A 14,017-nucleotide genomic window follows, 5' to 3' on the forward strand; every position below is an offset into this window, starting at 1 on the left:
TTGGAGGAGGCCGAAGAAAGGGAAGGAAATACAAGGGTGGGGACTTCCAGTTTGGCTGGAGCATGAAGAACCTGGTGGGCAGTCTGAGAAGTGGGGCTGGGGAGCCATGGGCGGGGGTCCCAAAGGCCAGCCAGAGGCCACACACAGGGGTGTCTTAGACCATTCAGGCTGCTGTGACAAAACTACGATAGACCGGGGGGCTTAAACAGCACACGTTTATTTCTCCCAGGTCTGGAGGCTGGAAGTCCAAGATCCTGGCACCGGCACATTCTGCGTCTGGTGTGGGCTCACTTCCTGGTTCATAGATGGCTATCTTCACAGGGTAGAAGGGGCGGGAGCTCTCCCTGGTCTCTTTCATAAGGACACTAATCCCATTCGTCAGGATCCACCCTCCTGACCTAATCACCTCCCAGAGGCCCACCTCCTAACACCAGCACATCAGGGGATAGGTTTCAACACAGGAATTTTGGGGGGACACAGGCCTTCCATGGCAGACAGCCTCTCACATTCACACATCTCAGTTCTCTTTCTCTCCCCGCAACATCCGCTTTGCAGAGAGATCTAAAGCATCCTGTCATTCTCCCCGTAATGCGGGCAGCCGTTAGGCCGATGGTCCTTAGATCTGAACACTCTTCAAAAGGTTTGTTACAGCACAGAGTGTGGGCCCAACCCCAGAGCAGTGGATCCATCAGGTCTGGGGTGGAGAGACCTTAGAATCTGCATCTCTAACAAGTTCCCAGGAGACGCTGATGCTACTGGTCCATGGACCACAGTTCGAGAACCTCTGCTTTCGAGTAATGTCAGATCCTCAGTGCCTAAGCTGGCTCTGCTCCACCTGGAGCACCAGCTCCCCCTGCCTGGAGTCCAGTTTCCTGTCTGCATGATGGAGCAGGCATGATGGGGACCTGGCATCCTAGGAGGGCCACCGCAACCCCGTCTAATCTCCTGGGAGGGACTGGATGTAACACCCTCCTATGGACCCAGGGCACAATTCTCTGGCTTTGTGGCTTTGCCTGCTGGGGCTCAGTGGAGAGCTGCTGTCCTCTGTGTCCTGCCATCTGCCTGCTGTGCACCTGTTGTGCATCTGCAGGTCTAGTTCAGAAGTTTCGTCACACTCCTTTGGGAGGAGGATGATAGAGCAGATGCCTGGTGTAGCAGTGGCCTGGCCATCAGTCTAAGTTTACAGCTGGCATCCGAGTCTTTTAGGAGCTCCCAGCCTGCCCCGGGCAGGGCTTGGGTCATGAAATTGACTGAGAGGCACTGTGTAAATGAGTGCTGCCAGGCTGCTGGCATCACTACAACATTGGGGTTTATCCCTCCTGGGTTTTTTTTGGGTTTTTTTTTGCCAAACAGAAAGCTCTCTTAGCCCTGAGCCTGCACTTTTAAAGCACTTTCCTCCTGGGTTCCATATGAGCTGGAGAAACGTCTTTGAGTGCATTTGGAGAAAAAAGCAGTGGTTCAAGTACCCTATGGAATGTCATTTCATCTGACCACCCGCCCAGACCCTGAGACCCCAAGACACCCGGCAGCCCAGGGCCAGGACATTTTCTGAAACCGAGAGCTCATTACCTTCCAACGAATTCCAGCCCTAAGCAACTTCAAGTGTGAGAAAATTCTTCGTATAGATCATCCTAGAAGAACTGGGTTACTAGCGAACGGCTGATGCTGAGAAAATTGGCTATTTGGTGGGAAAATCAAATGATGTCCTTTTTTCACACCATACGCCGCAGTATATTCTAATTCCTTTGAGTGGTGATTTTCCAGCTTTATTGTTCATGAAGACCACCTGCGACACTTGCTAAACAGGGAGCTAGCTAGGGCTTGTTCTCAGAGGTTCCGATTTGGGGTGGGGGGGGTCCCCAAATCTGGGTTTTTAACGAGCTCCCGGGCAGTTCTGATGCAGATGGCTCTCCAATCACAGGCTGAGAAAAACGGGTATCCAAATGACAAAAAGAAAAAACTCTGGTCCACCTTTCCCTGCTCGTCAATTCAGAAGGACTTCGGAAGAATGAAAGCAACGGAAGTGACACTGAAAATAATTTGATCACATAAAAGTTAAAAATACATCTAGCTTAGGACACGTCAAAATATTTGAGTACAATAAACTGGAGGAAAATGTTGAGAAATTTGAAAACAGATCAATGTTTTTGACATTTAAGGAATGCTTACAAAGTAAAAAATAATTGATACGAATTGTTCATATTCAGAAAATCACAAAATAAATAAAAATGGCCTATAAACATGAGAAATATTTCAACTCACTAAAATAAAAATAAACCATATAATTTCTGACCATCAAAAAATTTTAAGCTGGGCCAGCCTGGTGGCGCAGCGGTTAAGTTCCCACGTTCCGCTTTTCGGCGGCCCGGGGTTCGCTGGTTCGGATCACCAGTGTGGACATGGCACCACCTGGCAAAAGCCATGCTGTGGTAGGCGTCCCACATATAAAGTAGAGGAGGATGGGCATGGATGTGAGCTCAGGGCCAATCTTCCTCAGCAAAAAGAGGAGGATTGGCAGTAGTTAGCTCAGGGCTAATCTTCCTCAAAAAAAAAAAAAACACTTAAGCTAATACACTAATGGTTGTAAGCCAGGCTCTCCAACACTGCCATACTGTCTGCATGAACTCTCTGGAAAGCAATTTGATAAGAGGTCTCAAGAGACTTAAAAAACGTTTATGTCCTTCGGCTCAGTAATTCTAGGCCAATAAAGTTAAGTTAATAAAATCAGAGCTATTTGGCTTAAAGTGACAGGATGCCCAATTCAACTTGGCTGAAGCCAAAAAGAGAATGCATTGGCTCATACGGCTAAAAGACCAAGGATTCTAGCTTCAGGCACACCTTACTCAACGTCAACAGTCTCCCTCTGTCTCTGGGCTCCACTCTCCTACCATTGGCTTTATCCTCAGGCTCAGCGTAAAAAAGATGGCAGCCAACAACCTCGGCCCAGCATCCTCTAAAGTTAAAGTTGGAGGAAAAGAAAGAACATCTCTTGCCAGTAAGTCCTGGGAAAGTGCCAGCATTCACTCTGATTGGATCACCTTGGGTCACGTGCCTCTCTTTAAACAAATCCCTGATTGGCCAGGCCCAGGTCACGTGTTCATCCCAAACTCATCTCTGTGATCCCATACTCTGATTGGCCAGATCTGGGTCAAATCTTTGTTTGAGTTTCCATGAGGTGGAATATTTTTCGTGGCTAGAGGCCATTCCCCTGGACTCAGCCACATGAATTAAAGAAGGGGACAGGTGGTTCCCCCAAAGGGAAATGAGGCTACTGTCATCACAGGGAGGTGGGACCTGGCACTGGGCAAGCAAAGGCCAGAAATGCCCGTTACAGATGCCAACCAAGCGTCTGTACAAAGATGTTCACCACAGTGTTATTTATAGTAGCCAAATTGGAAACAATGCAAATATCTCAGAGGAAGACGTCACTAAAGGATGCCAAAACTTTATGCTTTTATAATTCTGCAGCTATTACATTACATGGTTTCAAAAATATCTAATGTAAGGAAAAATATCTATAGGGTGTAAAGTGAAAAAAGCAGGGATTAAAAAAAAACAGAATACAAACCCAATTTAGTAGAAATTATTGCTATAAAAGAAGGAAATCGACTAAAGCGGAGCTCCTGACTGAGAGGACCCTGACCCTGGGGAGGAGTGGGACGTATTAGATCCACCTCGTTGGGCAGATTGAATTACTGATCCCAAGTCTCCAGGGCCCTGTGGTGGTGTCTACACTCACACTCTTGTCAGAGGCTCATGGTGGGCAGAGTATTCATATCTACCCCTTGACCTTGGGTTGACCACGTGACTTGCTTTAGCCAATAGGATGTTAGTGGATTATGACACGAGCAAAGGCTTAAAACATGATCATGCAGGGGTGCTCACCACCCCTGAGCTTTGTGGTGAAGAGAACATGTCTTGGGGGCCCCCTGGTTCCAGGGGGATGAGAGCCATGTGGAGCGGACATTGACCCAACCTTCCGTTTGAATCCACTGAAGTCATTCAGTGAAGTGTGAGGTTGTTTGTTACACAGCATTATAGCAATAGCTGTCTGATACACTTACACATGTCAAATTCCATGCTCTCTCCAACCCAAGAAGCACCCCATGTGGGGACCAGGCCACCTGACGGGCATGAACTGTGTCCCTGAGAAATGCTGGGATGTAGAAAAGGGGTTAAGAACTCTGTTCTGCCCTGTTAACAGTAGTTAGCTTTGGATTTTGGGATTCTAACGTTTAATTTTCTTCTTTATACTTTTGTATATTTTCCAAAGTTTCTGCAATGAGCATGGTCAACTTTCATAACCAGAAAAAAAACCTTTTCTCAAAAATTGGGAAATTAATTGGAAACCAACTCTTCTTGGCATCTCACTAATCCTAACCTTTGGTGTCCCCAAGATCAAGGCTAATTGTCAAGTCCTTCACCCACCGGACTGTCTTCAAGGCTCTGAAGATGGGGTTCTTGGCCCCCGGCATATTGTCTTTTCTCCGTTTTGGCAACTGTGTTTTATTGAATGTGGCTCCACTCTCTGAATGTGTCCACCCTGGTCTCCAGCCTTAAAATGTAACATCCCAATCTGAGTTCCATTCTCCGAGTAAGAAAGCTGGCCAGACGGGGATGCCAGGAAACGTCTGGAGGAGGCTGCCTTGCCGGGGCCCCAGCCGTCAAGGGGCTGGGCACTCCAGCCTTCACTCACAGCCCCTCACCCTGGGGGGCCTGCCCTGCCCAGCCCCGCTCTTGGCTCAGGAAAGGCAGGGCTACTTCGAGGCTTGTGCTCCGAGGCTGTAAATGCCAGGCAACTCATGGGAACATCTCGAACATCTTCAAACCCAGCCGCCTGGCCCTGGCATGTCTCTGTTGCTCTTCCTAGAGGTTTCCACAAGACACTGCACTGTTGCTGACCTTTTGGTGCCAAAGCTCACTGTCTCTGGCTGCCAGCTGCTTGGGTTCCCCGTGCGAGTCAGTACCATGTGAGACATTGCACTCAGGGTCCAGAGAGAGGGGGCCCTGGGCCCTCAACTGCTCTCCAGCTCCGTGGAAGAGGCGATAGGGCCGGGGCTGTGTTTCCCTCATCTGTAACACTCCGTGCCTTGCTGGGGTCTGGCGCAGAGCAGGTGTACAGTGTTAGATGTGAGTGAATCAAGAGAGGCCCCTGATGGCTCTCCCCATGGTGAGAATCTCCCGATGTGCACCAGAAGGCTGCTTAGAGGCCACTGCGTCTCACTGCGTCATCCCTGCAACCCATGAGCCGGAAAGCCTCGGTTTCCCAGCTCCATTTGACAGAGGGGGAAGCTGCAGCTGAGTGTGGTTATGTGGCTTGTCCAAGGTCATACAGCTGCTCAGTGGTTGAGCTGGGACATTAACTCAAGTCCGTCAGGTTCCAAGTGGGACAACTGTCACTGTAACCAGAAACAGTTTGGTATTAAAAAGAACTGTAAGAACAAGAACTAGCATGCACAGCTCGTCATCACTCACGCAGCCTTCATACCAACCCTGCGAGAGGGAGTATCCCCATTTTACAGATGAGAAAGAGAGGCTTAGAGAGGTTGAAGAGGCCCAAGCTTGCACAGCCCGGGGGACAGGCCCCACGTCTGCCTCCTTTCAGAGCTGGCGCTGTGGGCAGAAGGGAGCACGGGCGTGATTCATGAACTAGAGGCGGGAGCCGATGACTGGCGTTCAAATGTGGGTATCAGTTTCCAGGGGGCATCCAGGGAGAGTGCACCACAGTAGACCCCTGCTACTCGGAGTGTGGTCCAGGGACCTGCATCGTGGGCGTCACCTGGGAGCTTGTGAGAAAGGCAGAATCTGCACTTTAACAAGACCCCTCGCAAGTTGGCACAGGAAAGCGCTGGTCTAATTTGCTCCGAGGTAAGCCGGGCATCACCCTCAGGCGATGGTGTGACTTCTGAGGACAGCAAGGGCTCTCATCGTCCAGGGATTCTGCTGTGAGGGGCTGTGACCTGGGAGGGGCCATGTCTCCAGCCCATCAGCCTCTGAGCCGCCATGGAGAGCTGCGCCTGGGCCCGCATGTGCCTCCATGGAGGTTCCTTGTGCCCTGGCTGTCCTTTCCTTGCGGCTTGCTTCCCCAGCCACTTCCAGCCTCACCTCCTCACCTCCCCAGCTGCCCCTGCCCCAGGCAGAGTAGAGCCCACCTCGGGGCTCCAGCCCCACTTACAAGGCTCTCGGGAGCTCCTGCCTCCTGATAGGCACCACTCAGCTGTTTACATTTTTATCTCCCCCGCCGGAAGGAGAAGTTCTCAAGGAGAGAGGCTGTGCCTTCACCACCTATCCTAGCACCCAGTGTGGAGCCCAGCACAGAATAGGTCCTCAGTAATTATGTACTGGATGAACACATCCTTATATCCTCAGAGTAAATGAAGAATGAATGAATGAACGAAAGTCTTAGGCAAAGGAGTGGATGTCTAAGTGAAAATTTTCAGGAACATCTAGGAGCCCAAAGTGAGGGATATTTGGGGGACGGAGGGACCTTGGCTACCACTTGGTCCTCGGGGTCATCCATGTCCCATGCACAGGTGCCGATGGATGCCTGGGGCCATGCCACCTCCCAGGATGAGCTGTCTCCCCAGCAGTGACCCAGAGTGAGTCATCCTAAAGCAGACAAGGGTTTATGAGTTCTCCAGGGGAATGATTCGGGGAAGAGCGCCCTCTCTCCTCATCTCCACAACATCATAAATCTCAGGATGCTGTAGCCTGTCCCCCTGGGCTGGTCCAAGGAGCGAGGGAGGAGGGGCCCTCCCTCAGGACAGCCGGCGCCCCACCCCAGCCAGGGACGGTGGCTATCGCTCAGGAGCCAGCAGAGCCCTGGTCTGGGGTGAGTGAAGCCACACAGGCCCCTGGGGCCCTGGCGAGCCTCTCAGTCCTCGCTGGTCTCTAACATGTGAAGTTGGTGGGTGGATGGGAAGGGAATAGAAAAACAGGCCAGGCGCCCTGCACGCCCGTGTGTATGTAAAATTTCTGTCTGTTACTATTTATTCACAAGTGGCTGGATAGATTATCGGCCGCTCTGGAGGACAGATTTGGGAAGATCTGACTGAAAACCACATCTCACGATGTTTATAAAATGGGCTGATGGGAGTCGCGGACTCTCAAATTTTCTTTTCTTCCTTTCATACAGGATAGTGTAGCGCGTGATTTTAAATGGGTTCAAAAAGTTGATCTAAGACCTTTATACAATTCGAATTTTCCTGTGAAGTCCTGCATTGGATATGGTGGGGGGAGTGGGGACCACCCGTGGTTATTTATTCCTGCCATGATTGATTTTCATTTTTCTATTTCCTGTGATGTTGTGTAAGAAAGTGTGCTAGGCAAGATGCTGCCCACCTAGAAAGTGAACAAATTTTAGTGCTCCTTCAGCAAGTGGTAAAAGGTGTGAATTGTGAGTCGGAAAGCCAGTCTGTGAGGATCAACTGCTCGAAGTCCTCCTGGGACAGGCAGGGTCTTTCAAGGGCAACCAAGACTGATACCCCAGCTCAGAGAGGTGCAGTAACTCTCTCAAGGTCACACAGCAAACAGGTGGCAAAGTCCAAGTCTGGCTGACCTCCAAGTGAGGGCAGTTTTCCTAATCAGAGCTTCTGGAACTTTCCTCCAATACCTCTAACGGCAGAGGAGAATGAACTTGGACTTTCAGGGGCCTGGCCTGAAAGGGCTCAGGCCTGAGGGGAACTGAATGTCTTTGCACGTTTGTGTTTCATCTGAAAATTTTATATAAGCAAATTAGCATTCTAGTTCATAATACTTTGTTCTTGTACCAAAAAAATCATGTTTTCTCCCTGTAAAAATCTTTGGGGAAAACAGGATCCGGGAAGCCGCTGTGTTTATGCTGCCCTTCGAGTTCTGCCTGGCAGCTCGGGGCCCCCGAGGCCCAGACGGAGGAGCCGGCACCTACCCCATGGCCCCTCCATTATCTGTGCACACGGGCTAGAGTCTCGAGGAGCTTTCACCAACCTCTCCAGGGCCAGGCTTCTCCGAGCTTTGCTCTCTGGGGGCCCAGAGAGTTTCCGGGGATCACAGCAGCGTCCTGAGCTTCTCCATTTCCGTGTCCTCGGAGATGAGATCCGGAGATTCACTCAGGCCCTGAGTTCTGCTCTGTCCACCGGAGGCCGCGCTGGCCCAGTGCCGGCTCAGCCATCCATCCGGCTGGACAGGCAGGAACCTCGGGGTCCTCCTGGACCCTCCCTCTCCCGCCGCCCCACATCCAGCCCACCGCTAGGTCCTGTGCACGTCACCTTCTGTCTTGGATACAGTCCATGCCACCCGTGTCTGCGCCCCAGCTGCGTCCCTGGCCCCATCCTCTCTGGCCGGCATGACCACAGCAGCCTCCTTCAGGTGTTCTGCTTCCAACTTGCCCTCTCAGACCCGCTCTCCTCGGGGCAGCCACAGTGATCTCAGAAAAAGCACATCTGATGGCATCCACCCTCCCTCCTGCCCCTTCCGAGGCTCCCTATTGCCCTTTAGCGAAGCCTCTTCCCTAGCCTTCGAGGCCTGCCTGACCTGGCCCTGGTGCCCCTCCAGCCTGATCTGAACCCCTCTCCCTTCTTTCCTGCACTCCAGCCAGGCTCGCCCATCCCAGCTCCCAAAACTCACCAGCTCCTCTCCCAGCATCTTCACCAATGCCATCCTTTCTACCTCTAAAGCTTTGTCCCTCAGTCCTACACCTACTCATTCATTCAGTGCATTTTCCTTGAGCACCTACTGTGTGCCAGGCACTGTGCCAGGTACCAGTGTACTGGGGTGACCCAGACCCTGCCCTCTCTGAGCTCACCCAAGGCAGATACACAGAAATGGTCATGAGCTGTGATAAATCCTGAGACCAGAAATCAAAATGCTGAGAAAGAGACTAACAGGGTGGGGACAAGAGGGACAAATGGAACCTCTCCAACTTGTCCTTCAGACCTCAGCTCAAAGTTCACCTCCTCTGGGAAGCCTTCCCCCCAGACAAGGCCAGGGCCCTCGGTTCCCTGCTCCCACGGCACCCTGTTCTCTTCCTTCCAGCACTTGCCATAGTTTGCAGTTAGACATTAATTTGTGTGACTAAAGCAGTGGGGAGGAACAGTGCTGTGGAACAGCCACTCTGCTCCTAGTGGGAGCTTGAGGCAGTGACCCTCAGAGCTGGGTTCACCCAGACAATTACCCAGAGATGAGTATCATTAACCCACTTTACAGAGGAGCAGACTGAGGCTGAGAGGAGAGCCACCAGTCACCTATGCTGTGTGACAAATCACCCAAACCACAGCAGCTTAAAACAATGAGCGTTTATCATCTCCCTATTATTCCCGTGGGTCATGAATCTGGGCCTGGCTTCGCTGGCACGTCTGGCTCGGGGTCTCTCCACAAGGCTTCAATCCAGCTGTCAGCCAGGGCTGTGGCTTCACCTGAAGGCTTGATGGGAGGAGACTCAGCTTCCGAGCTCACTCGCAGGGCCGTGAGCAGATGGAGTTCCTCCCAGGCTGTTAGGCTGAGGGCCTTGGTTCCTCACTGGCTGTTGGCTGAGGGTCTCCCCCAGCTCCTTGACCTACGGAGCTCTCCACAGGGCAGCTCATAATGTGGCGAGTGAGAGAGAGCAGAGAGCAAAGCAAGACAGAAGCCTCGGTCTTTGGGTAAAGTGATCTCAGAAATGACATCCTGTCACTTTTGTACTTTGTCACAAATTTGCCACTAGGTCCAGCCCACACTCAAGGGAAGGGGGTTCCACAAGGACACAAGAAGCCATCAGGCCATCAGAGGCTGCCTATCACAGAGGTCATGTGATGTGGCCCCAGGTCTTCTAGCCGGGACGCCCTCCAGCCTCCTCCAGCCCATGGGCTCTCCGCCCCTCCCAGGGAGGTAAGGCCGGGGCTGGAACAGACAGCCCCCCAACCGCCACTGGCCTCGGCCTTCTGTAAACCACGCCCAGTGCCTTCTCCTCCGTGGAAGCCGGAGCCAGTTCCCTGCCCAGCCTGGGAGGCTGCCTGTAGCACAGCACTTGCTCTCTGAGCTGAAGAAATGTTAGCTTTCAGAATCCAGGCCCGGGGGAGCCCACAGATGGGCACTTGGCTGGAAAATTGGCCCATCTATTACCCTCCTGGGGCTGTGGGTCATGTTTCTGCTGAAAAGTGGTAGAACTGAGCCTCGTAAAATGATTTCTCTTCCAGAGTTTCTGGTCTCACATTTGAAAAGCCAGAGCGGCCTGTCATGCGACTGGCTCTCCGGGGCCCTCTCTGAGGGTCCAAGAAACACCACATTCCTTTTGGCTTTCCCCCACTAAAACGAACTCTCACTGTGTGTCCCCTCTCCCTGGCTGGTGGAAAATTAAATCTCAACCATTTGAGGGTTCCCTTGCCATCCTGCCCACATCCTGTTGGGATTGTGTGGTCCCGGGTGATCGATCCAGCACAGAGAAACTGGGGTTCCTTCCCACCAGCACAGGGACTGAGCGAGGACAGCAGTTTTTGCCAGGCTTGGGCACAGATGTGCAGTCAGCGCCCGTCACACAGTGCACATGCAGGAAATCCTTGTTGAATGTTGCACAGACTGTCTGTTGTCCTGTTGCTACACTCCTCGCCCAAAAATATATGGAGCCTTGAAGGGAGGGACAAAAGGGGTCTTGGCCAGCCAGGCCAGGGTCCTGATTCCCTTGGACAGGACAGGCCCTTCCTCTCATGTCCAAAAGGTGACGTTTGAGTGAGGAGGAATGCTAGGAGTGCCACCTGCTCTGGGACACTTGCTTCCACCCGTTCCCCATTCCAGAAAGTTCTCCCTATTCAGCCAGATTCACCTCCCCGTTCTGCAACCTCCCAAGTTCCATTGTTCTTTCTGGAAAGATCTTTTCTCAAAAATAAAAGCCTCTTTCTGGACTTTGCCCCTAGGGTGGGAGCCAGTGCAGCATTGACTCAAGGGCAGGCCCACAGCTCTGCTCCCTGGGGGTGGGGGGTGGGGGAGGTGCTGGGGGGGAGGTACCGGAGCTCTCACTCTGACTTCTTCTGATCTTCCCTAGCAGTGAAACAACACATGAATTTGTATTTCAACAAGTTTTCCAGCTCAAGGCTGCAGGCTCTGATGCGAGGGGGTGGGGCCAGCCAGGAGGACGGTGTTGACATCCTGCACGGAGGTGCATGGGACAGCCCATGTAAAGAGAGGCAGGAAAAGGGGCGCCATTAAAACTGCTCCTGCCCGCATGGGCATGGCTGCCTGAGATCCTTCCGTCGGAGCTTCTGTTATTGATCTAGGGAGAGGGCAGACGACCCCCTTTCAGGCACGCACACGCAAACCTCCTTGGGGTTCCTCCCTGCCACGTGCAAATCCCTGTCCCCTTTAGGTTCAGTCAGTTGCAGGGAGGAATGGACAACACTCGGGCCCCAGTGACCACCATGCAAAGCACAAGTGTACCGGGCACTTGCAGGATACCAATACAGTGTCAGGTGCCTTTCATCATCATCTCATTTCGTCTTGCAGACCACCCTTTGAAGTGAGTATGAATACCCCCACTTTACAGACGAGGAACCGGAGGCTCAGAGAGGGATGGCTTGCTCAAGGAGCGATGCCGTGGGAATCCTGGCGTGACTATACTCGATGCCATTGGCCACATTTGTAATTACCATGCCCTGCCACCTCCTCCAAATGACAGTCTCAAGGGATCAGCACCATAGAAGGATGAACATAGCATAATGGAAATTCAGAGGCATTCACGACCAGCCCAGCAATCTGGGAAGACTTCACGGAAGGGGAGCCAGAATATGAAGGATGGGTGGGATGTGACAGGTAGAGCCTATGAAACGGGCATTCCAGGGGGAGCAAAGGCTTACAGTGGGAAAGCATGAGAAGGTTCTGGCACTTGAAGCCACCCTCTTAGGCTCCTGTATTGAGTACATGGGGAAGTGAGGGAGGGGGAGGGCAAGAAAGGTGGGCCAGGGCCACATTGTAGAGAGTGGGGTAGGAGTGGTCTGGGTCTGACCAGCCTGAGAAAGGCCAGACCATGAGTCACATGGGCCACCGAGCTGGGGGTGTCCAGCACCCAGGTGCCCAGGTCCTCTGCTGGAGACAAGCCACTCTTCTCCGAACCTGTGAGGCCACAGCAGCCGTGCCCCGGCCCCTCCACTTGGACACCTGGACACCAGGTGGAAGCAGTGCAGGAAGAGGGGAGCCTGTTCATTCTGGACAGAACGTGTGTACCTCCAGCCGGGGTAGGGGTGGCCCCTCAAGGGACTGTTTCCATTTTCAACTGGACCCAGCCTGAATACCAGCTGGACTTTCTGTGAACTTTCCTCTCGTCTAACCAGCATCTGGAGAGCTCGAGAAGAAGCCTGATTAGTTACAGACTACAGAGATTATACTAGATTCTGGGTAAGATTGTGTTTTTCTTTAAAGCCTTCACTACTAAAAATATTTTTAAACTGTCTTTTTTTTAACGTCCAGATTGTCCAACCTTCTCATTGAGTGAGGAATCAGAGACCCAGAGAGGGCCTGGAAATCACCTGAGGCCACACAGCAGTGAGTGGCAGAGTCTAGAGCCAGCCTGGGGCCCAGGGCTCCCTGCGAACTCCAGTCCAGTGCTCCTTCGACATGCCAGTGCTGGCTCAGGTTGGAGCTGCCGTGGCCTGGGGAGGGAAGAAGAGGGGGCCCGGGCTCAGGGGTTATTACAGCCCAGCACGACAGCTGCTAGGAACCTCAGTTTGCTCAGGGTCCTCCTCCTCAAGGCCCCAGATGCTTCGGATGTGGGCTCGCCAGGACTAAGCCTGAGACCGGCAGGCCCTTCCCTCCTCTGCTCGGCAAAGACTCCTCGCCACACCCCATGGAGCGCCCCTGGCTGCGTCGTTCCTCCACTGAGTAAAGCCTCCCATGGCCGGGAATGAGCACTGGATGGGGAGTCAGAGGTCCAGGGACCCTGACCTGCTGGGCTACTTCCTAGCTGAGAAGCCCTGGGCTGCTCCTGTCTGTTCTCTGGCTTCCGCGCCTGTGAAAAAATAAAGAGCAGAAACCCCCCAGAAAGTAAACAGGGCCGTGGGGCTACATGGCCAAGCAATCACGCACATGGTTCCTCAGCAGAGTGAATTCAGAACCAGCTCTGACCCCACCGTGTGCTGTGTGAATTTGGGCAAGTAGCTTAATTTGCCTGTGCCTCAGTTTCTTCATCTGAAAAACAGGGATAATAGGACCTATCCCCATAAACTAGTTGGTAAAATTAGAATTAGGTAAGAAAATTAGGTCAGGTAACATAGGCTGAGAGTTTAGGACAGTGCGCGATAGGTATACAGTAAGTGCTCAGTAAAAATGAGTAATTATTGTTATTACCTCGACTGACCCCACACTCCCCACCTAGAAAAGGATACGCAGTTGGAAGACACAGATGTTGGGCTTCCCAAGAGCCTAGCCTGGCGCTTGGGGCGGGGGAGTGTGAGTCGGGTGGAGAATTGCTTAAAATTGTTAAACGGGCGTGTGCAATGTATGGCAGCCGCTTCCCCACGAACCCTCCCCCACCCGAAGCCCCTTCTCCAGGAGTCAAGGGCTGGTGAATGAATCTTCGAATGATACATGTTCCTCTTTTTGATGCCAGTAATAATGAGCTTGTATGCAGGCTGAGTCACCAGACCTGGTTCACCCTCTGTGCCTCATATATAGGCGTACAATTCCAGAGGCACGGTATCAACGATCCTGGAAATTCATTCATTCAACAAACATTAATTGGGTAGCTGGCAACCTACTGATTCATGAGTCGGATGGGGGTGAAACATTATTTAGAAGCTATACCAGGGCAGGCGGGTAACAATGTTATTGGACACGTGTATCCCTAAGTGCCTGTCCTCTGATCTTGAGCAAGCTACTTATGTGACCTTGTTTAGGAATTAATGAGGGCCAGCTAATCTTTCAGAAGACCTCAATTTGCAGTTTTGGTCAAAAGCCCTTCAGCCTTTACAAATGAAGACCTGTCTTTCTGGGTTGGGCTAACTCCTTTGCTAGTTAAAGGCTTTCTGTGACTTTAAAGGGGGGCGGTACCCTGTCAAATGGACCCTAAAGCATAGGC

The sequence above is a fragment of the Equus asinus genome, chromosome 7 (assembly GCF_041296235.1).
Source record: "Equus asinus isolate D_3611 breed Donkey chromosome 7, EquAss-T2T_v2, whole genome shotgun sequence".
NCBI lineage: Eukaryota > Metazoa > Chordata > Mammalia > Perissodactyla > Equidae > Equus > Equus asinus.